Source organism: Mya arenaria, chromosome 17, assembly GCF_026914265.1.
Source record: "Mya arenaria isolate MELC-2E11 chromosome 17, ASM2691426v1".
NCBI lineage: Eukaryota > Metazoa > Mollusca > Bivalvia > Myida > Myidae > Mya > Mya arenaria.
The window spans coordinates 20,633,921-20,657,290 of record NC_069138.1 but is presented as its reverse complement, the minus strand read 5'-3'; the positions used below and the strand labels follow the sequence as shown (position 1 = coordinate 20,657,290).

General features: G+C 33.6%; 1 long non-coding RNA gene across 2 annotated transcripts; it reads left to right on the top strand.

Annotated features, from left to right (window-relative positions):
* The first annotated feature begins 11,903 nt into the window (after positions 1-11,903).
* On the top strand, positions 11,904-21,833 carry LOC128222805 (uncharacterized). 2 transcript variants are annotated; one of them, XR_008259236.1, is made up of 7 exons: positions 11,904-11,980; positions 12,249-12,315; positions 14,897-15,051; positions 16,128-16,212; positions 17,864-17,977; positions 18,932-19,017; positions 21,666-21,833. It is a non-coding gene; the product is annotated as an uncharacterized LOC128222805 (long non-coding RNA). The 2 variants fall into 2 exon arrangements; XR_008259235.1 differs by having other exon boundaries at positions 17,861-17,977.
* Positions 21,834-23,370: the final 1,537 nt, after the last annotated feature.

Here is a 23,370-nt window from a genome sequence, read left to right as displayed (position 1 = left end):
TACTGTTGTATTTACTCGTTTGACATTTTCAATTTTCAATCCAGTAAAAGGCGAGTGTTAGTTTGGTCATGTACTTATGCCATTTCAATTTAGAAATGCTTTCATGCTTAACTGTTAGTAATTGGAACATATTATTTGCTTTTATTAAAGTCCATTAATGAATGGTCATAAAATGTTTGCACTAAAAAACGAGTAATTGATAAACAATAAAGGAAACATTAAGAACTATTTCTCCACGAGCTGGGAATAGAAATGACAGAGTCTACGCCATCAGCTTTTTAAACTGCATGAGGGGCGTTCCACGGGTGGCAAAAAACACTTAGAAATAAGCATAAAATAAACAGGAAATTGTTGCTTTCAGTGTAAAATCGTCTTTGATTTTGCTCGTGATCGTTGTATTGATTTTTTTTTATACTCCACTCTAAAGAATATGATTTTTTAATTACACTCATGACATAAAATAATTTATGACCCGTCACCGAAATCAACAAATATCTTCTATTTCTTTCTCTTTTCTCGTTTTTATTTCTGTCAATTGTATGAAGTGATACCGTGTTCAATGTGAAAGAAAGGTGGAGAAAACACCGTATGTCCACTTTTTGAAATGAAATACTTTGATATCGCCCGTCATCTTTCATATTCCGATCGTGCTTGGAAAATGCTAATTTGCATAACATGTACAAATCAGATATCACAATGCGAAACGACAACACAAGCAAAACGTACAACGCAAAAAAGACATCAATAAAACGTCAGGATCGTCGGTATTTATTACAATTTTTTTCTGTGTTCATGCAATTTATGTTAAGCAATATATTAGCAATACTGAGACAAAACCAGGCGAATTTTGATGCAAGTTAACTTACTAAGCTTAAGCTGTTGTAAAGTTGTAACAAAGTTACCATGACCTTTATTTCAGTACTGACTAAAACTAATAAACAACTACTAATCATGACCAACCTTATTACTAAGAGTACCGAGGCCAAAGAATCTGACAACACTTTTATGTTAAATGATAATAATATTGGCCTATGTAAAAAGCGTCTCGATGGATGTGTTTTGACGAATCGTAATTAATAAATAGTTATAGACAGAATAATGGTTGAAGTTTAGACTGCTGGCCTTCCACTGTAGTTTCCATGGTTTTATTAGGTTGATGTCATTTAATGCAATCACTCATTGGTGACAATAGGCAGACAAGGACGTTTTTCTCAAGTTTATTTGTTTTTGTTTTCTACCACTTCTTCCTTGATAGTGGATATCAAACTATCCTTTGTCGCACTTGTGCACCAGCCAAAAAAACACGCCCCCGCAGGTCCGGACGTATACCTGGGATAGCCGGGAAAATGGGCCTTGTTTTTACCTTTCAGGTGGCCCCGCAGTGCCGGGTTGAATGCAATGGTTTTGTCTTAACGTCAAAATAGCAGGGAATGGGCCTTACCTATGGTCCCTGGGGTGCGGGGGCATTTGGCGTGGATTTAAACAGCGGTTCGTCCCCGCAGGGGATCTTACCCGAGCTTGCTTGGACCGAAAGTCGAAGTCCCCGCTTTTTCCCCGGACCTGGGGGTGAGCGTGATTACAATTGACTGGTGCATTGGAAAGAGATATATTCATGTTTGAAGGTATAGTTAGCATAGACTCATCATACTATCAATTGGTCGGTCGGGCGGGAGGTAACAAATTAGCAAATTTAATTTAGCAAATAAATGTTGAGCATATTACTTCCACCTAAGGTTGTATCACTCTGACACTCGCACTACATTACCACCATGAAGGGTAGTAGCGCGTTGCGTCGTTTTCGTTACACATGGCTATATAAAGGAGTTTTTGAAGTAAACTTCTTCCATTGCGTTAGAGGTATCACTCTTATTTTATGTCATAACGAAAGTCCATTTCGCGAAAGAGTAGCGTGCCTTTAAATATGAATTACTTTCTAACTCTTGTATACACTGGGAACATGGAACGAACTTCATTAAATTGAGATGCTGTCTCTAAGTCAGGACGAACATATCGGATAATAGATGTTCACTGTTGATGCAAATCGAGATAACATTATTCCAAAAATGTTTTTGATTTCTTGTATTAGGACATCATTGAATTTACACACATGCTCCAGCATAGCTTCAAGGAAAACGATTTGCTTTATTGTTTTCACGTACACATGTTGAGTAAAAATGCTGGCTTCTGCAAACTCTATTTCATTGGATAACAGACACATTGCAATCTCGCTAAAATGTAACGTGCCCTTAAATATGTATTAATTTCTAATGTTTATCTATACTAGCGTCAATGGAGCGAACTGCTGAAACAGTAGTACAGGCATCAATCTTTCTGAAGATAAAAAAATAGTTAAATGCGTTAAATCGATTTGCTTTTTCTTATTCAAGACAAACATATCGTTCTTAAAATCTGCTTGATGGGATAACAGGTACACAGCACCTTGTACATTCGAGTATTTTAGACTGCAGGGAGTAACACCAATGTTAGTCAAATTTAGTCATGGAATTTCCACAGTGTGAAAGTTAGAATGACAACGAACACTATATTTTGTCTATTTTAAGGCTCAAAATACACTTACAAGTATCCTTTCATACACGTGACGGTACTTTAGAGTAAAGCCAACATTACCAACAAAAATCATCAGACAAAGCATAAACTCAACAAACTTATGAATGCTTTTAGGTGCTTAACAGTTTGACATTATCAAATCTACAATGGATGTGGCTTTGTTTAGAATGCTTCTTTTTAAAAAAGCATATTTGCATTTAGTTACAAGAAAATGAATTTTAGTGAACATTTTAAACTAAATTAGTCAATAACTTTTTTATTTCAAAATACATCCCTAAGCAGACACAGTTTATTTTTGATTGGATAGCCTTGAACATCTTGACACAAAACATTCATAATGTCAATATATATATACGTATATATATAAAAATGGAAACGGAATTTCAACAAACCTCTGATAAAATATTCCTTTTCTTAAAATACATTAAGTCCAGACTTCACTCAAACATGTTGCACAGGATATATGTATAACTCTTTGAAAAATGCTGTACTTCAAAACTTAATACAAATTATATTTTTGAACGTCCTAATGTTTGGCCTTTATGTTTTGATGAAGCCCATAAACAAAGCCATACATATTTTCTTTTGGATAATGGTTTACACGGTATCGTTAACATTGGGGATTAAACCGAACTGCAATTACCAAACCTCACACTTAACCTGACAGCTCATATATTTTTTACATTTGATACACTATACAGGTCACCAATGACATAAGCGAAATAAATATATAACAAGAACCACACATATGAGGTTCCCCGTACGTTACCTAGTTACAAAAAAGGTCAGTTCTTATTTAGTTTTCACTGACCGTATTAAGGCTATTTCCACACCATTACCAATGACAATATTTTCATAGTTGTATCTTGTTTGGTTGGTCGGAATCCTTGTGCTAAAACAGGATCCTGGTTGAATTGTAGGCTACCAGGCGTGTCACTTCAGGTTCCAATAATTGAAAGGCGTTTGGATAAGTGTGGGGTGAAGGCACATTACAAACTAGTTTAAACCCCAAGTATAATCCGGTTCCAGCGAATTCCAGCGACTTACCGTCCCTAGGCGGTTATCCCATCATTTATCAGTAAAGCTGTGTTGATGAATGTATCATCTTCGAGTTGAGTTTGTATGTGTGTTTGTTGTGTATATAACACAGGATATATGTATAACTCTTGGAAAAATGTTGTACCTCAAAACTTAATACAAATTATATGCATTATGTAAAAACAACATAGTTTAAAAAGCAAAGAGTCTGTAATTCATTCTCGGTTGGGCCATTTTCTTGTTCCTCTAAATATGGTTCACTTGCAACAACCGGGCTTCTCCCTGCAGTTTTAATTGTTTTAATAGACTTTTTGTTGTAGACGTAATCTAAATATAACCAGGGGACACAAATCTTGATTATTGCTTTATAGTGCCACTTTGGAGTTATTCATACTGAATGGAATGTTTCATATAAAGGGATGTGCATAGTAGACTCCATCGAGATCTCATTTTATCGAGCCCATTTTGTATGTTGCTGCACTAACTTAACCGACAACGGAGCATCTGTAATGGAATTATTAATGGAATGTTAGAAATAAGTAAGGATTAATTTATTAATGAATGTGTGGATAAATGCATTTTGTATGTACCTGTTATCTGTGGCATATCAATAATCACTTTAAGGATAGACATAAGTTTTTCATGATTTAAGATTTTTTTGCAGAATATATTAAGATTTGTTTTCATCGTGTGTTTATCGATTCTGTTGTTGCAAATAAAAGAAAGGAGAACACATTGTTTTTTCTTTAAATAAAACAAAACAACAACATAGTTTAAAAAGTTAGTTGATAGCAAGAATGAACCATATAAAGACCAATACACACTAACGGCCATTTGATTTGATAGTCAAGATAAATGCATTCCTGCCAGACCCGTCATCCTCTTTTGAGGATATTAAATTGAAGGATAACCAAAAAAGTTCGTGATTTCATAATTAACTATTTTATTTTGATCAATAATTTTATTATACGCACTCTCATTTTTTTATTTGTTATAAATGAATAATTAACATTGAATCAGTCGTTTAATGTTTGATAATCTGTTACAATATTGTCCATGAACAAGGCCATCTACTTGGGTTCTCTCTGTAGTGTCAAATGTATCACAATGTATCATTGCTATTCTATATTTAAGCGATCCATTAATGTCATGTGACAGATAACATAAGTAATAAAGGTTATGAGGAGTCAGTTTCAACTTGAATTCAGGATGAATATATTGGAAAATGGCATCTTTAAAGGAAATGAAAAAGCAAAAGAGGCATTCGTAATATCATTTATGGCTTCATTAAACTTAAATGTCAAAAGGGTTGCGTTTATAAATATCCATTTATGACAAAAAAAGGAATAAACAATTAAGTGATCAACGAGGTCGGTGACAATACCTAAATATTTAACAGCATCGTTGTTGATCACTATAACCTAACCTGAGTTTAAATGATGAAATATAAACATGTTTTAAATATGATTTAACAATGATCTTTGAATTCGTAATTATATACGGAAATTAAACATGCACAGTTATTCAGACGTAATCATTTGTTATATTAAAACGAATAACAGAGAAACATCCAAAGATCCTCGCTCGTGTTAAACTTCACGATTTATGTTTGTCGAAAACAAGTCATAATAGTTTTTGCCCAGATAGGAATTATGAACTTAGGATTGCAAAATAGAAGCAATTAATTGCATATTTGCCAAAGGGTTACCCTTTTCGAAAAATAAGAGTGGCTGTCAATATTGGCCAGATAGAATAAATTGTCACTGAAGCCACAGAAAATGCAAAGATGTTATATTTTATTACATTAACACTCCTGCACGTAAAACAAGATTTCCACATTGTATAATGAAGAGACGAGGTCGTTGAGAAAAGCAAATAAGAATTTATATGTCTGGCTATCGTTGTCATGTATGTCAGTAACTAATTTTGATCTATTACCCTTTTCCCATGAATATTAATTCAACATTCCACCAAGAAGGCAAAACCAAGCTTGGTGTTTGCATATTTGTGTGGGCCAATGATAATAGGTGCTTTTTAAAAATGGCCTCTTCATTAAAATTACGTAGATCAATTTTGACGAATGCATCAAAAACACCAAATAAATTTGACGTTCTACTGAAAATCGAGAAAATGAAAAGGCAGATATGTAAAGGAAATGCGAAACTGATCGTGCTGAAGATGTATCTTTATTCGACAAATATATGACAAATATTCAAAAGGCTGTTGCAATTCCGAAGTTGATGAACAACGTCACGTCAAACAAAACAAAGAGAAATGGTGTTATTAATAACTGTGTTGAAACCTGATTGCAAACTGAACGTAAATGCTTCACAATGAATGTTTGCTTCTATAATGCGACATGCATTTGGGGCAAAAGTGATAATATTTAACTTAAAAAACCATATCAAGAAGTTAAGTTTATAAAGGAAGACAGAAAACATAGGTAAAACACATTGTTAGAAATACATGAACATGTGTCGGGGTTTTCGGGACTTTTATTAACAACGAAACACATATTGACTAAACGTCCAAATATCCGTCAGATGAAAGAACATTGAGGTTGTATTCAAGAAGAAATCATGGTGCATGTCAGATGACATGTTTCATTATCAGCTCCATTAAACCTTTCCCAATTGAAGTGATTTAAGTGAGTCTCTGGTGCATCTTATTGGCGATCGACCTCGAGTTATAGCAATGAACATTAACCTGTAATGTCTCCTTCCGGCTTATATCTGTTAGAGAACATGACGCGATTAAATGACAATGAAATTGCAATAATAATGCTAATTGTAATTAGAGTTGTCAGTATCGTGCTCGCTTTTTCTGTTTTTGGGATGTGCTGAATTTATTTAAACTGTAAAAATGCATTAGCTATATTTATCCTCGGTTCAGATTCGGTACATTTACTAGTTATGATGAAGTCTTTGAAAAAAACAATACCCTATAGCAATTTACAAATTCAAGATAAAACTATTCAAATATTTGTTCAGTAAGTAAGCTATGCTGTACACAGCACAACGTGGATAGCGTGGATAGCGTTCGCAACAACATAATATTAATAAAACATGTAATTATGTCTAGGGTCCTTAAGAAACGACAAAAAGGTGTGCTTAAGATCTAAACTATTGTCAAATGAATAGCTGGCAGCAGTCTCGTGACTCTCGACAAGTGTGTCCATACCAGCAACTGTAGCAGACATGCGCAGAGCGATCATATTTGCTGTACCGGCGAAAGCAAAACTATATGAATCAAAAAGTAAAACGTGTGACGAGTGTTCTTTTTGCGATGAAAATGGACAAACTTTTGACAAAAATGAATGAGACTTATTTGCTAAAATGAAAACGCTTTTTGTGAATGTCTTATACAAAATATGCAATACTTACGTGTTTGAATAAAAACATACAAAAATAACTTTGAATATATCTACGAATAAAAACTGTAGTTATATATCTATTGGCATAGGTAGAAAGAGGATTTGCTAAAGGTATTCTACTGGTATGTCAGACAGATAAAATCCTGATAAATCCATATTTTCTACTGTATGAAACATAAAACCAATGCATGGTTGCAAATGAACCAGTCAACACATTGTAAACAACGCTTTCTCATGAATCCTCCATATAAAAAAGGTGTTATGAACTCTCATGAGCAACGAGTCTCAAAGGCAATTATTAAAACACACTTGAAACCATTCTCCACCTATTATAGTACTATCTCGTTTGATAGAATACAATCAAACGAACGAAATACCTAGGTTTTTCTGCCTTCCGTCATAAACGTAACCGCCTTATATGACAAATTGGCGTACACGGAAAAACCTTTTCTATTGTATTGGAAAGGCCGGTCAAAAAGTTTTTGTGGCGGTTTTAATAGTCATTCTGTTTTCTTTGTGTGCGAGAATACATCTGATCACATTAAGTGTATAGTCATTATTTAATTGATGTTTAGAAACTTATTTGTTAACCTATATATGAATATCTCGAATTTATAGACAGGTTGGATCCTATGTTTATTGATTATTTGAAAAGAAGATCGCTTAAGCAAAACAAATATAATTTGATATTCAAATTGCTCAAGTTTTCCATGCAAAGAAGAATATTTTTTTCATTACGTCTATAATACCGTAATTTAACATTAAAACTGGTATATTAATGACATTAGTTTTAATCATAAACTTGAAAAAAAAATGCTTCGGGGAAATCAACACTAATTGATGCGTTGAATTATTAGCCAATGATAAAAATCACATCTGGTCGTAAATAAAATTATGCTATCAATTAGAAACTAATGCTTAATAACTGAAATTAAAACGACTACTCAGACACATCTTGGATTTAATATCGTTGATCGCGGATATTTCCGTAATATAACCAGACGAAAAATAAATGTTACATCAATAAAATTATCTCAAATTTAGTCATGGTATATACAAATTTGGTTGGTGATGTTTTTATTAAATACTATTTGCATATTTAGTAACATTATTATTATTATTATTATTATTATTATTATTATTATTATTATTATTATTATTATTTTCAACCCTTGCAGAAATACCTGAAAAATAGATGAAACCGAAATTTGAAACTGGCTTTCTTCACACACTTTGTTTGGCAATGTTATCCTGGTGCCGGATGGTATACGAAGGCATTGGACTGGTGTGTGTGATTTTCTTTTATCTCATGGCCACAACCTTCTTACTTGTTCCCACGACTTATTGTGTCGCTGACAAGGCAAAGTAATACTGTGGCCACGAATAACTTACATATCGTCACGACTTAATATGTTCGTGACCACGACGTACAGGTAAAAGAATCGTGCAAATCCGGTCACCTCTGTGCCCCCCGGAGAAGGTCGAAGCTTCGCTAGTTGGTACCTTTCGGATGTTTAATTATATAAGACACATACATTTCTGTGATTTTGCGCACTTGTGCCAAGTAATACTGACATGACTTGTACAGCAGCCAATATAAAATGCCTCTCTGACCTTAAAGTGATGTTCGTACATACTAATAGATCTAAACGTGTTCTCTGCGTGTCGATATTATTGTTCTAAAGAGATTAAAATATCCATCTATTGATCGGAGAGGTAAAGAGCAGACACAATAAATGACATTGTGTGTCTTCCGGAAATATTGTAGTTATTGTAACAAAATCCTTAGGAATCAGTTTAACTTAATGATTCTTGAAATTCATATACCATAACACCAGTGTATGGCGATATTGCAGTGTAGTCTTGCCCTTCAGGGTGCAGACATACTCTCTGCTTCACAAACGAACTGAAACACATAAATAAGTTCAGAGAAATCGACAGTCGCACTCAATAATGGTTAAAGATGCACTATTACTCCAAAATCAGATTTACCACAATTATTAAAATTGTTTTAATATTCCAAAAATGATAAATTAATGTCGAAAAAATGGTTCTTATGAAGGATACCGAGTTTAATTTGAAAGAAATGTGCATAAATCATGGTATTTCTACCTTATACTATAGCAGACCACAGTAAAATTTTAAGCATTCACTAATCATTTAATATTTTTACGCTTTCTGCTATTAAATACATCATGTTATCTATAATTTATGTTTTGCATAAACGCATTATTAAGTAAGTAGTTAAAGGTTTATCAGTCAATATTGAAGTTTGTAATACATGTGTATGTATTGATTTTGAATAAGAGTGTCACTTTAAATTTGTTTTCCTAGATATATGCTTCCATATAAAATAAAGAAATACGTCAAAACGTAGACAACCATAGTTACAATATGTACAATATGGAAACAAAGCTTGGACTACCGCATTACATACTTTCTGGCCAAAAACATACGTCAGTAGGGTAAAAAGGGGACTCTCGCGGCCATCTTTGGCGGTTTCCCGCGTTAGCGGCCATCTTTGGCGATTTCCCGCGTTAACGGCCATGGGGACTCTCGCGGCCATCTTTGACGAATTCCCGCGTTAGCGGCCATATTTAGCGATTTCGCGCGTTAGCGGTCATATTTGGCGATTTCCCGTTTTTAGCGGTTATGTTTAACCATTGTTTAAAATCCAAGACAAAGGGTCATTGTTTAACTGGGTCTCCATTGATAACAGTATTCATTTCAATATAAGGGATATAAACAATAGCATTGTCACACTAACCACATCAGTGTATTGTATGTCAAAGGACAACTCATCCAACGTTTCTAACATAGGGTCATCGACCTAGGATCTATTTAATGGTATTGTTTTCCCTCATCAGACGATGGACTTATCATAACCTCCACCATCTTTATATGTGATCAAACGGATTTTTTTATATGTAAGATCACAGGTCATTGACAAACAAAAGTTCATCAGAACCCAGCCATCGCGTGATCGAAAGTGATTTCAAGAAATTGAATGACTAAAGCCTGACCGTTTAGTTTCAATTCGTACAACAACACCATATCTAATAGCCACCCAATTACTCTCCAACGTACCCATTGTAATAACTTAAAAGTGAAGACAGTTAAATGAGCTGCTGATGGCTCAAAAGACGAGATTGTCGTTATCATATATCTAGTTTATCATTCAGGGTGACTAAAGCTCTTCCACTGTGGTGAGCTATCACAATAAATCACTTATTAAACCATTGTCAAATGCCAGCGCTCGATTCACTGGACTCTGTTTATCATTATGGACACCTCCGTTGAACCTTACAATGACATGAAAGTTTTTCAAACAACTTACTAAATAATCTTTTATTTTGACCACCAAAAGAAGGTTTTGAAGATATAACAATTTTGTCCTCTCTTAGCTTCTTTTGAGTTTCACTACTTTTATTAAATCGGTAAAGGATTCACACAATTTCTTTATCAAATAACCTCATACCTTAAAGGTATGATGTATCGTTTACATTTCATTAAATCAACCCTACAGAAATGTTAAGATGTGTTCGATCTTATTGTAATGAAAACGTGAATGTTTTTTATTATTTATTTTTGTGTATAACTATTTCATTCCATTAATACAATATTTTAAAATTTAACAAAACCAAATTGAGATTTATAAGTTGAGGACATGTCTGACGAGCTATTTTATACCATTCCGGTATGTTGTATCAATAAATAAAATATCAGACAAGATTTTAATATTTATTTTCTTATAAGTACAATACAATGCAAATACAAATAAAGTTGATTATAATTGAATTCAAACAATTTGTTTAACAAAGATCATACATTTTTATTTATTTTTTTATTTATTTTAGGTTACATTTCAACAGTAGAGCAGTATATAACATCACATGAAATTACATGAAATTAGATGTAATTTGGTATAAAACATAGAAATTATATGTCTTGTATCTTATAATGTCCATAAGCATATGATTTAATTCCATCTTCTAATAAAAATCTTTTGTCATCAAAACTAGATAATCCTACTTTGCTGATTGTTTCCAGATAAATTTTATGGTTACGACTTCTTAATGAATGCATTGTTGAGTGCATTTGAGAATTATTAAATAATACATGTTTATAATCATTAAGAGTCTATGATTTTTTAACAACCGCTTTTGATATCCCTTTTGCTCTTTTCTCGTCTATATCATCACACTTAAATGCATACATTTTCGATCGCAAACCGCAATATTCACTAATACATTTCTCATTTGTTTCACTTTTCATTTTTCCCATTACTTTTTTGTTGAAGTCACTATATAAAAAATGATCTTTAGGGAAATCTGAAGTGTCAAACAAATGTGAATAGGCCAACATATCTTGGAAAATGTCCGGTGTTGTACATGATACTAAAAATGAATCTGTGTCCGTTAATTCTAGCTCAACGTTGCTACCATACACATTTTTCAAATGATTATAATAAAAATCGTACATGGTATATTTTGACAAATCAAGGATACTCATTCCAACAAAAATTGGTTTATTTAATTTAATTTTTTTGCGACTTAATTCAACACCAACAAGGTCTTCAGAAAAAATCCGGTGCATCTTATAAGTGGGTTTGGATGACACCTTCTGTAGTCGTTTTTCTGTATGAACAAGTTCTACGGACCGATGCTTCCGAAGATTTTCCATGTTTTTTCCTGAAAGTAAACAAAAATTTTGGTAAGTAACTTTTCATCATGTTAATCTTTACTCTGAACTGCTCAATATATGTTTTTATGATGGTATCAGTCGTTATCTTAGATACCTGTGTTTTGGATGAGGGATATGAAAATGGGACCGAAAAATACACTTTTTACTTGCCGGTAGTTAGTTTTGGTCAGTTTTACTTTAGGTTCCTAATTGTACATGAGCACTTGTAAGCGTCTGATTAAAGATGAATGAAATACCAAAAAGTGAAACTACGCCTGACAATTATTGAACAGTTGTTTTTGTAGATAAGTATTAGTGGTATGGAAGTGACAATAAATTTATTGTATAAATTACATACGGGCAGATCATACAAAAATGAACAATGTAATAATTAACACGAACCCCCAAAAAACAAACAAAAAAACAACAACAACCTTACCGAAGACCGAGTTGTTCATGAGTTTGAAGAAGTTCTTCTCGAAAGCAGTCTTGGCTTGTTGTCGCATTTTGGTGTTGAACTCAACGTAGGGTTTCATGAAAGCCTCTTGTTGGATCTCTAATACTTTATGTATTTTTTCAATTTTAGACCGAGTTGGAGATACAGTTGCAGGTTGCGATAGTGAAGTACATAATTCTGTTTGTTTTCTAAAGTGGTGAGTAATTTTTCCACCTTTGCTCTGGGTGGAAGTTCCTCACTGTTGTGTAAATGTTTCAACACATGTTGAGCATAAGTAGATAATTTTTCATTGGGTGTGAATTTACGTTCCGGAGCTAATGGGTAGTCGTTATGACTGTCATGTAAATGTTTTGGATATTCTAGGTCTACTTCTAGAATATACCCCTTAGATCCATCCTCTGGTATTTTTTCAGGTTCAAAAGTATCAATTTCTTCCTTCTCTAAAAACTTAAAGAAGCCTGTTGGTAGTTGTTGTGACATACTGTAACCATAAAGATTATTGACATCATAATAAGCTGGAAATGAGGTTTCTTTTGTAGGATCATAATCATTCAAATACTCATTGTTTGCTTTTTTGTATCTATTTGATATTTGACTAATACCACCTCGAATACCTTTTTCGATAAATAAAATTTGATCAATGTCTGTCATGAGCTCTAGAGTGACTTCAGTCATTTTCAACATTGCCTGCCAGCTCAATCCAGGACTGGTGTAAAAGTGACAAGGGTCTAAACCATAACACTTCAGTGACATATCACGAAAATTTTCAAAAACATCATCTAATAACAATATGTCTGTTTTTAAATAGAGATCATGGTATTCTCCAAGACTTTTTAGTTTAAATGTTTGATATACTTGCTTTGCATGTTCATAGTCTTCTTTTGATATATTTTCCTCAGTCAATGAAGAGTAAAAATTCTCTATTGCTGGAAGATCAGCATCTTCAAATTTATCCCAGTCAGTCATGAACTCGTAAGTATAAACACCCTTTCTTAGCAGGAGGTTTCCATGATCTTTGATTTCTGAATGAAAGTGATGGAAAGACTGTGGGCCATTTTGAGCTAAGTTATCTACAAGGGTCCCAAGAGATGAAGGGAGAAAACCCAAAGTCTCAATAAACCTAAGATTTCCAATACTAAAACTGATATACTTTTCAACCGACTGTGGGATGCAATTGATTTTATAATTTTTAAATTTACCAATGCTTTGACAAAGCAAGTGACCATCAAAATTTTTAAGATTGTGGAAGATGACTGGGATGAAACTGGGTTGTTTACCGGTACATTGTAAATTACAATTCATATGTGCAGCTCCTATGTATTTCCCACTTGTGTGATCATGATGTCTTGCTTTCTTTTCCTTGTTACCAAATACTTTTTGACATAAACAACATGTGTTTGCTTGTTCGAACTGTTTTTCTTCACTTTCCTTTAAAACTAGGGGTTTGATATTTTGCATATGTTGCTGTATTTCATGACTTTCTCGTAAAAGACATTCTAACAATTTTTTGGGTGCATCTGGACCTCTGTAGATAACAGTATCTTTGGTTAATTTTGAATCAGTTGAAATAACTTTATATCCAAAGGAGCAGGGTTCTAACAATTGATTTTTTGATGTTGAAGCTGTTTGGTTGTTAGTCTCTATTGGTTTATTTAATGTTTCAAAATCAGCCACAATAACATAAGGGACACGTAGTGTTTTTTCATTATCTTTAAATTCAAGAAAGCAGTCTACTCCTGATGGAAGTTCAATTTTTTGAGCATCATGGACTTGACAGTATGAAAGGTGATCATCTAATAAACTTTGTTTACTAAATCCATGGAGGCAATATCGACAATAGTAATATGCACGATGTCCTTTCTTACCATGACTAAGAAACCTGTTTATGTTTTTTATAAGCACATAATGTGAACTGTTTTCTGATTGCAAAAGCAATAAGTCAATATGATGGAGTCTGTTTTGGCAATTTGTAATGCGTAGTGGAAGAACATCATTGTCTTCAAAAGTAAACACATTTACAGACAAAAATGGGTTTTGCTTCTCAAATTGATTTATTTGATTCAATGACATTGGAAACAGCAGACCTTTTGTGTTTAATTCATTTTCAAATTGTTCATAATCACTCACCAGAGGGGAATCCAAGGGATGAAGGGATGCTAAACAACACCATAGAAAGCACTTTTGGTCAAGATGTCTTATGTTTAGTAAACTTTGATAGTTAATAAGAGGCTTTGGTAGCTCTACAAAACTAGATCCGGACACTGGAGAATATTTCACAGTGTGCACAGTTATACTTAATACTTGTTTGAGAACCCACCCAGAGCTTTCTCTTATGTACTTTTCAAAACTTTCAAACATTTTTTGAAATGCTTCATTTAAGTTGTTTTCATCAAATGTTATCAAATTTAAGCTTCTATAACTCTTAGATCTAAAATGTGGAGTTGATGTATTGTCTCCATCTTTTGTGTGTTTCACTAGCTCAACCTGCACTGATAAATACCATTTAATAGGATACATTGAAGTCTTTTTTCTAAAATATTTTGAATGTTTTTATTGGCATTGGCAAAAAATGCCAGCAGATCATATTGTTCATGTTGATTTGGTTGTATGGTGAAATCTTGAATGTTTTCATTAATAGCATGTTCATAACTGTGGTCCATTGTTGTAGATGATGGTGTTCTTGCAGTGGAAGTTGGTGTTGATGATGGTGTTGATGATGGTGTTCTTGCAGTCGAAGATGGTGTAGATAATTGACTGTAGTTGTGTTCATTTTGAAGGTGCGGACTTGGAGAGAGCGGTGTTCTTGCAGTAGAAGATGGTGTAGATAGCTGACTGTAGCTGTGCTCGTTCTGAAGTTGTGAAGTGGTGAGAAGTCCTGTTGTATGATCTACATTGCTTGTTGAAGAGGAGCTTTGGGTGTCGCTGCTTGGAGGTATTTGATTATATGGAGTTATTTTTCCACCAGTTTGTTGATGTTTTCTAGACAAGTGTTTTTTAAGATAATCTTTTCTTTTAAATTTGTCTCCACAAACTTCACAATTGTAAAAACTTTTGTGTGTGAGCGCATGAGATATCAAAGAAGTCTTGTTCTTAAAGTGTTTTCCACAAGTATCACACTCAAATATTTTTGAATCCAATTTTATCCTTTTTTGTCTCTGATATTCCTCATTTTCATGCGCATATTTTGAAGTAAGGTAATCACTAAAACTTTGATCATCCATGTTTGAAGGTTAATGTTAAACTGATCCCACTTCAAGTCAGAAATGCTTTAAATATTCTACCTTTTCCCGCTTATACATTGTAAACGATCCACTTTTCTTGGGTTGGTTTTTTCCTAACAATAGCTTTTGTCGTTTTAAGCTCAATTTTCATTTTTTTCTTTGGTGATTGTTCTGTCTTTGTAGTTGTTCTTTTACGACCTTTTGTTTCTAATAAATCTTTTGTAGTAGGCCATGCTTTTTCAAAAACAATATTTGATCGTTTTACAAACTTTTTTTTCTTTGGATTTAAAAGTTGTCCTCCTTTTTGATGTGAAGTATCCTTAATATCTCTTGTATCATCGTTCAATTTATTATGTATTGATGATTGTTCCAATTTTTTATGATGAAACTGGTTATTGTTATCACTTTTTGTAGATTCCTTCCTCATATGTTCATATTTTGATTTTGAAATCAATACTTGTTCTTGAGCCATGACTCACAAGGTTGTATTAATAAAATAAATTGCTTAAAATGTTTTAGGAGGAGAGCTCTTCTCTTTTTTTGTGATAGCCCTTTTACCACAAACTTACGAATGACATTCCTATATCTTTTCAATGACTTTTTTGATATTGTCGGAAATTTTTAGATTTCCAATGAGAATATTGTAAACCACTTCCACAATCACACTCATTTGTGATTTTGTTAATGCTTTTATCAGCATTTTTTGTTGATTTTCACTTGTGTTTAAGAGAAATTTTAAAAAATACTTTTCCTTTTCCATTTTTTCACTCATATTTTTCTTTTTCAGGTCGAAAGACAATCAACGTCTGAGAGGGAAATATGTTGGTGCGCAATTTATACAACTTGTTTGAATGATGGGCTTACATCAACGAGTAAGTAAGAGTATTTGTTTTGTGTTGCTTTTTTATAGGCATCCATAAAATATTTTAAATCACCTGGAAGCATTTGACGAGCAAGTGTTTGAATCTGAAGTTGGTCTCTCTGGTTATTAAACAATACAAAGTAATGACTATTCAGACTAATAGTTCGGAAATACTTTCCTCCAGAAAACAGATTTTGTACCACAAAAAACACTGAATTTTTTTTTGTGGTGGCTATAAATCGTAAATAAGTTCACAATGTCAATACTTTCTGAAGCCTTTTGCACTAAATCATCAATGACTAAAATCTTAAATCCAGAGTCGTATGCCCAAAGATCCATATCTTCTTTAGATGGTAAACCTTCAAAGAATTCTATGTTTTGCACATGTGGTTTCATGCTGTCATATAATGGTTGATAAGTTGAATAACAGTATATAATTTTTCTTGGAGCATTAAACATGGAATTTGCACTCTTAAAAAGTTCAAAAAGAAAGGTAGATTTTCCGCTTCCACTCGCTCCAGCTATAATGCAAGTAGCTGGACTTTCAAATTTCACAACAGTGTTTGTCATGATGTTAATACGAAAACTTCAGCAATATAAATGATCTTAAGATTGAAAAACAACAACACTTTTAATGTAGTTATACATTTTTTATTAATGCTCTACATGATTGGTTAAAAACACATTGATTTTGTACACAGTCATTAAACATGCTACTGACATAATTGTATACACATAAATCATTATTATGAACATCATTGGAAAACATATTTACAATATCATAAAACAATACACCATTCAATCTATGAATCAAGAAAAATAAACAGTACATTCCACACACATCACTATACAAACTTTGTAATTGCTTTGAATTTGTTATAAGTGATGAAAAATTTGATGTGTATTGAGGGAAATAGTCATTAAAGTAGTTAACAGGCATTCCATAACTATCAAAATATTCTATGGTGGTAGAGTTTGGGAAGTAAAAGGCACACCAATGCCTTCCTGTCTTTGTATGATCATCTGTATTTGCTATAAATCCACATGGAATATTCATTTCTGTAGGAAGTTCATTTGCTGCATAAACACCAAGTACAGACTTTCTTAGCAAAGGGAAACAATCTAAACAACACTGAATTTGAGATGTATTCATTCTGTAATTATGTCTCTTTGTGAATTGATTTGAAAAAAAGCAGGAGAGCTACTATGTACAATACAACTTGTTGTATCTGTCAATGATGTCTTAAACTGAACCTCTAAACGCACATTGCCTGTTTTAACAAGAGAAAGAAATGTGTTGTCATCTAAAAAGTTTGGTTCTAACTGAAACGAAAAAAGTGTTGATGATTTGGCAAAGTCCTCTCTATTTATATCCAGTCCTGAGTTTTTACCCCACTGTCCATTTGTTAGAAACATGTTTGTGTAGGCTCTCATAAAAGATTGCCCTTCAGATGCATCAAAATTTAATTTTAATGGGCTACCCCACACTGGAACACCATCCACATATAAACATATGCTTTGAATGTTACAGTTTAAGAAATGAAATGGATTGGATTTATAATCACCAGATAAAGCCTTTGATTTTACAAATGCCACAACTACTTTGTTTGGTTTTTGTCCTTGAAACAAATTATCCCATGTAACCATTGTACTTCCAGCAGCAAGACTTTGCGATCGACACTCTACTCTGTCAAATGGATATTTAGCTGTGCTGTTTTTCAACAACTCTGCATGAGCTACAATAAGAGCTGGATTGACTCTTACCTTCTTTGCTAGTAAGTAAATGTCTATAATCTTTATTTTATAGTTGGGAGATGCATCCCCTGCTGATAAACAAAATGCTGGAGAGCTTCGGTATAATTTCAATTTGACATCAACTTGATTTAGTAAATAGCGTTTAATAGTAAATAAACTGTGATATATTGGTCCTTGAAGCTCCAGAATCTTGGAGCCTGTAATGTATCCTGATCTTAAAAAGAGACCATTATTACCAGCGCTGGCATCCGTAATATCTGCTCCAGTACTGTCATTATCATCTTTAATATATAATTGAGATAATAATTGCGAATGGCTAGCATCATGACCGCTGTGTAACAAAGTCTGAATCATTGCATTATATGGATTGTAATTTGAAGATATTACAGCTTTGTTTTGTAATGAGACTTCAGTGGCTGAAAATAATGCTTGTAAGAATAAATTTACAGGTCCCACTTTAACACTTGTAATATCACTACCATCTGGATTAGTAACTTTTAATTTCACACATAATTGTGTTCCTCGAAGATCGAGATAGTCCATTGAATTTTGTCCACTTATTTGGAACTCGATAGGAGTATCATCTGACACTTGTGATAAAGGTCGAATTTCTTGGTAATGCACATCACTGACAGCAACTTGTGTAGGTGGTAAATCAAATAATAATAGTTCATTTGGAACACCCTCAGAAAATCCATCTTGTAAAAAGTATGACATTTTTAATAAGTGAATATGTCCTGGACTGGTCTTGGAAGTTTTTCTGTTCACTTTTGTAGCACCGTTTTTAAAGTTTTTTTCTGTAGTTTTTGATGTCTTTTTCACGGATTTTGATGCTTTTTTCAATCCTTTTTTAACGTTTATTTTGTCTTTCCGTGTTGTTTTACCTTTTTGATTGAACCCTTAACGTTTGACTGATTGGATGATGTATGCGAAAAAGATGATACTTCAGGTGTTTTTATACCTTCTCGTTTCAGTTCGCTTTTCGCTTGATTTACAATTTGCTGTGTGGGGGAAGTCACGTTCAATGTCAAGTCATTGCTCTCTGCGGAAGCCTTATGAGGTATGGCAAATCCTTTCCCAACCTGTGATTTATTTTGTTTAAAGTAATTAATCCATTTTTCTGGGTTTGGTACATACAACTTAGAGCGATTCATAATTAGGGTAAAATGAGTAACGTTTGAAGTGAAGTGTGAGGTAGACCGGTGAATCAACAAATGTTGCAAAATTGTTGTCTACTGTCTTTATATCAAATTCCATTTCCCGAAACTCTGTTTTATTTAATGGTAAATAAAATGGAGTATCAAACACATAACTCCATTTTTTATCGTAATTTTTTTCCACTCTTCTCAGTAATGCGTGTTCACTGCCATTTACAATGCTTTCTTTAGATATATTCGAATAAATAAATATGGTGTCAGTTAAATCCTTCTTTTTAACTTTATAGTCTGCTTGTAAACAGATTTCTTTTAAAGCTACTTTCCAATATCCATCAAAATGAAGTGGTAACTTCAACTGCACTTTAAAGCTATACGGTTTATTATCAATAAAAATATCATTGCTCTCATTGTCTCTCACAAACACATAACGTTCCATTATTATTGTTCTTGAACTTGATCTTCATCAATCCAGCTATCAAATGATTTTGGAAATCCTTCCCATCGAACAAAATACTCTAATTTCCCTTTGACTTTTCTCTTTTTTAAAACTTTATCAACATACCAAAGACTGTCTGCATCTTTATCAACAGGAATTATTTCATTTTGATTCACATAACCTGATATTGGTTCTTTATTCAAGTCTATGATCTTATACAATGGAAAACCTTGTTTGAAAATCTTGCTCTTTATTTTAAAAACTTCTGTAGTATATTGTTGTTGATAAGCTCTTCTAAAGGGATGTTTCGTGTAACTTGATCTAACCAAATCCCCAATTTTATATTTAAAGCGAGGAGGCGTTTTGGGGAATTTTTTAGGTTTTAGATACAATTTACTCCAAAGTTGTGTCTCGTTTTTCTTTGTAACATCACTTGGTGCTAATCCATCCAAACTCCGATGAGGGGAATTATTGTAACTATTTACAATATCTTGAAGGTGATCTATATATCTATAATTTCGCTGATATCTTAACATTCTAAATATCATACCGCGAAGGGTACGAATGACTCGCTCTGCATAGTTTGCTTTAGCGGTGCTTTGTGTATTAAACAAATAAACTCTCTTCTTTTGCATAAACGCTTTTAATTCACGATTGATAAATTCAGAACCTCGGTCCGTTCTTAACCTTTTAAGCTGATGAACACTAAGAATATCCTTGATTGCTGACAATACAGTGTTAGATTTTTTATTAACTAAGGGTCGAACGGATAGAAAACGTGAAAATATATCTATAACAATGAGTAGGTATTTAACTCCATCATTGTATTTAGCAATGTTATCAACTGCCATTAAATCTATATCACCCTGATCGTTCAAACCCGCCACTTCAACACGTGGTCTTTTATATGTATGTCTCGCCTGACGTTGAATGGCATACGAATCTTGATTGTTGAGCCATTTCTGTATGAAATAAGAAGTAAATACTCTTGGATAGTTTTGGTTTGATATCCTGTGTAACTTTTTTGCACCCAAAATGCTGCCTGCGTTTTTAGAATCAAAATAATATTGTGATAGGATATGTTCCTTCTGCGTTTTATCCATGATTAAACATGATCATCGTTGTAAGTAGTTTATATTATGGGGCACATGGCTTGTTAATTAAACTAAAGCAAGGAAATGAAAACATGTATAGATATAAATACATTTATTTGAAACTAAACATGTATAAAATAAGTCAGTATATGATCATACAAGCATATACATACAATGACATACATGTACATAAAGTGAATTAAATATTTATGTGAAACATGCAAAAAGGAAATTCGTGAAGTAATAAATATAACAAATCATTTTACGCCACACAATGTCAGAGTTTTTAATTTCTCATGAATTCTTCTTTTGAAGAAAAAAATGCAGTAAAACATATACAACATTGCATAATATGTCCATTTTGTTGTGTTGTGAATATTCTTTTGCTCAACGTGATGGACGAAACAGTCGATCTTCAATGCGATTGATTGTCAACACCATTCTTTTTATTTTTTCACACCACCGCTCGGTTTTCATTATCTGCAGATAGTCATTGCTCTCTAGCAAATGTTTGTGTAAATCAATCATTTCAGAGGAAATGTTTGAAATGCGCACAATTTCTGCCCAACTTTGTAGTATATTTTTTTCATTAACTGCGTTTAGCATGTCACTAAAGTAACGTTCTATTTTATACTCATCATCATCAGGGTCTGTATCCATGATACAATCGTGATCTTTTTGAGATGGGAGATCCATCTGGCAACCATAGCAAAGTTGTCTAGTCACCATACCCATAACCTCACACAGTGCCTTCGCATATACAAAGTCAAAGTACGATTTCATTAGCGCGACACTTGTAGAAACTGGAGTGTAAATCTCTGTAGTGTCCATAACATTCGTTTTGGAGTCACAATGTTCATTTTCATAAATATCTTGAGATAGTTCACTGCAATCCATGTTAAGTTTTTCTGCTGCGATATGATCACATCAAATGTTGATGAAACACTGAATGTTTGTGCTGTGTTGTATGTCTTTTATAGTTACATATGGTAACGGAAAAAATTCAAATTTGAATTTTCAGATCATCCGGGGATATCGCCATATTGAAAACCCGCCAGAGGTTCGGTCCACGTCCATGATGCTCGGGATGAGTCAATGGAGGACGAAGATCGGGTGTCCTTATGCTGCCATGAAATGTCGTTTTTATGATGTCCAATTATGTTCAAAAATAAACAACTTGGAGAATGTGTTTTATGTTCTAACAACGACTCGTCTCCTTTCTGCCACTGATGTAATCGCAAACCGCAAGAAAAACACTCTACTGTGTCATTTCTGCCAGTATAATAAAATCCTGCTGAAGATAATTGGAACTTGTTTGGTTCTATTTGAGGTGGCCACATGTCGAACGTTTTAAGTCTGTCTTGAAAGAATAGCATGCTTGGAGAACTATATTCAAACTCTAATAGTTTTGAAGTTGTCATTTCGACTGTCCGTGTAAGAATGAAGCCAATAACTGAACACTTTCCTTCATATCACAGAGAGTTTCAAAAATATCAAATGGTAATTGAAGACTTTGGTGACCCTTTTTAAATATTATTTTAATGCGTTGCTGTCTCTCTTTCACAACTATGACAAATTTATCACCAAGTGTGCATGTAATTTCCCTTCTTATTGGTGACCAAGAGACATTTTCAAAACCAAAACCTCTCAAATATGTCTGCAACTCGTTAGAAAAACGTATCTGAGCTTGAGCCATTTTTTAAACACTTTAGACAACTGTTAAAGCACAGACTTACAATATCCAATTTGTTCGGTTTGTTATATACCACTATTGACAATCCAAAAAAAAATGTCTTGGACGTTGATTATTCTCGTACTATGGGCTCGTCTTTAAGTCCTGTATATGCGGTTAAAAAGGGAATGAATTTACATCTATCCGGATATTCTTCAATCTCTTGATGGCTATTGTACTGATCAACTATGGTTTGAAAATTGTTAGTTTGTCTTAAAAGTGTTACCATTTTCTGATGACTCTCCTTAACCCACAAATATATACAACGAGCTTCACTATCTCTTGTCCAGGGTAACATATTACCATTCTCATCCCAAAAGGAATCAAACATTCTCCTGTTTGAGTCATATGGTGTCAAATTATAACTCATATTAGCCGGTAAAACAATGGCTGCCAACTTCAATCGCAAAAAGATTAATACTGTTAATCAATGGAGACCCAGTTAAACAATGACCCTTTGTCTTGGATTTTAAACAATGGTTAAACATAACCGCTAACGCGGGAAATCGCCAAATATGACCGCTAACGCGCGAAATCGCTAAATATGGCCGCTAACGCGGGAAACCGTCAAAGATGGCCGCGAGAGTCCCCATGGCCGTTAACGCGGGAAATCGCCAAAGATGGCCGCTAACGCGGGAAACCGCCAAAGATGGCCGCGAGAGTCCCCTTTTTACCCTACTTACGTCCCTACGTAGACAGCGAAGGTAACGATGTGTGCATTTAGGAAGCTTGATCTACCGGGTTACCTGTATTTTAGCCAAGGAAATATTATTAGCCAGTTCGCCTTCATCAATTATAACATTTTTTAATTAATAGTCATGACATCATACATGAAAAATGAACGTACATTTTTCACTACAAATGTTTGCCTACGATATTAATTTGGGCCAAAAGTTATAATACTTTACTTATATATTGTTCGTATAAACAAAACATATTGTTGGAAAACTTTGCTTTGTCTTGTTGTAAAACACACACGAGTATGTAACGTGAT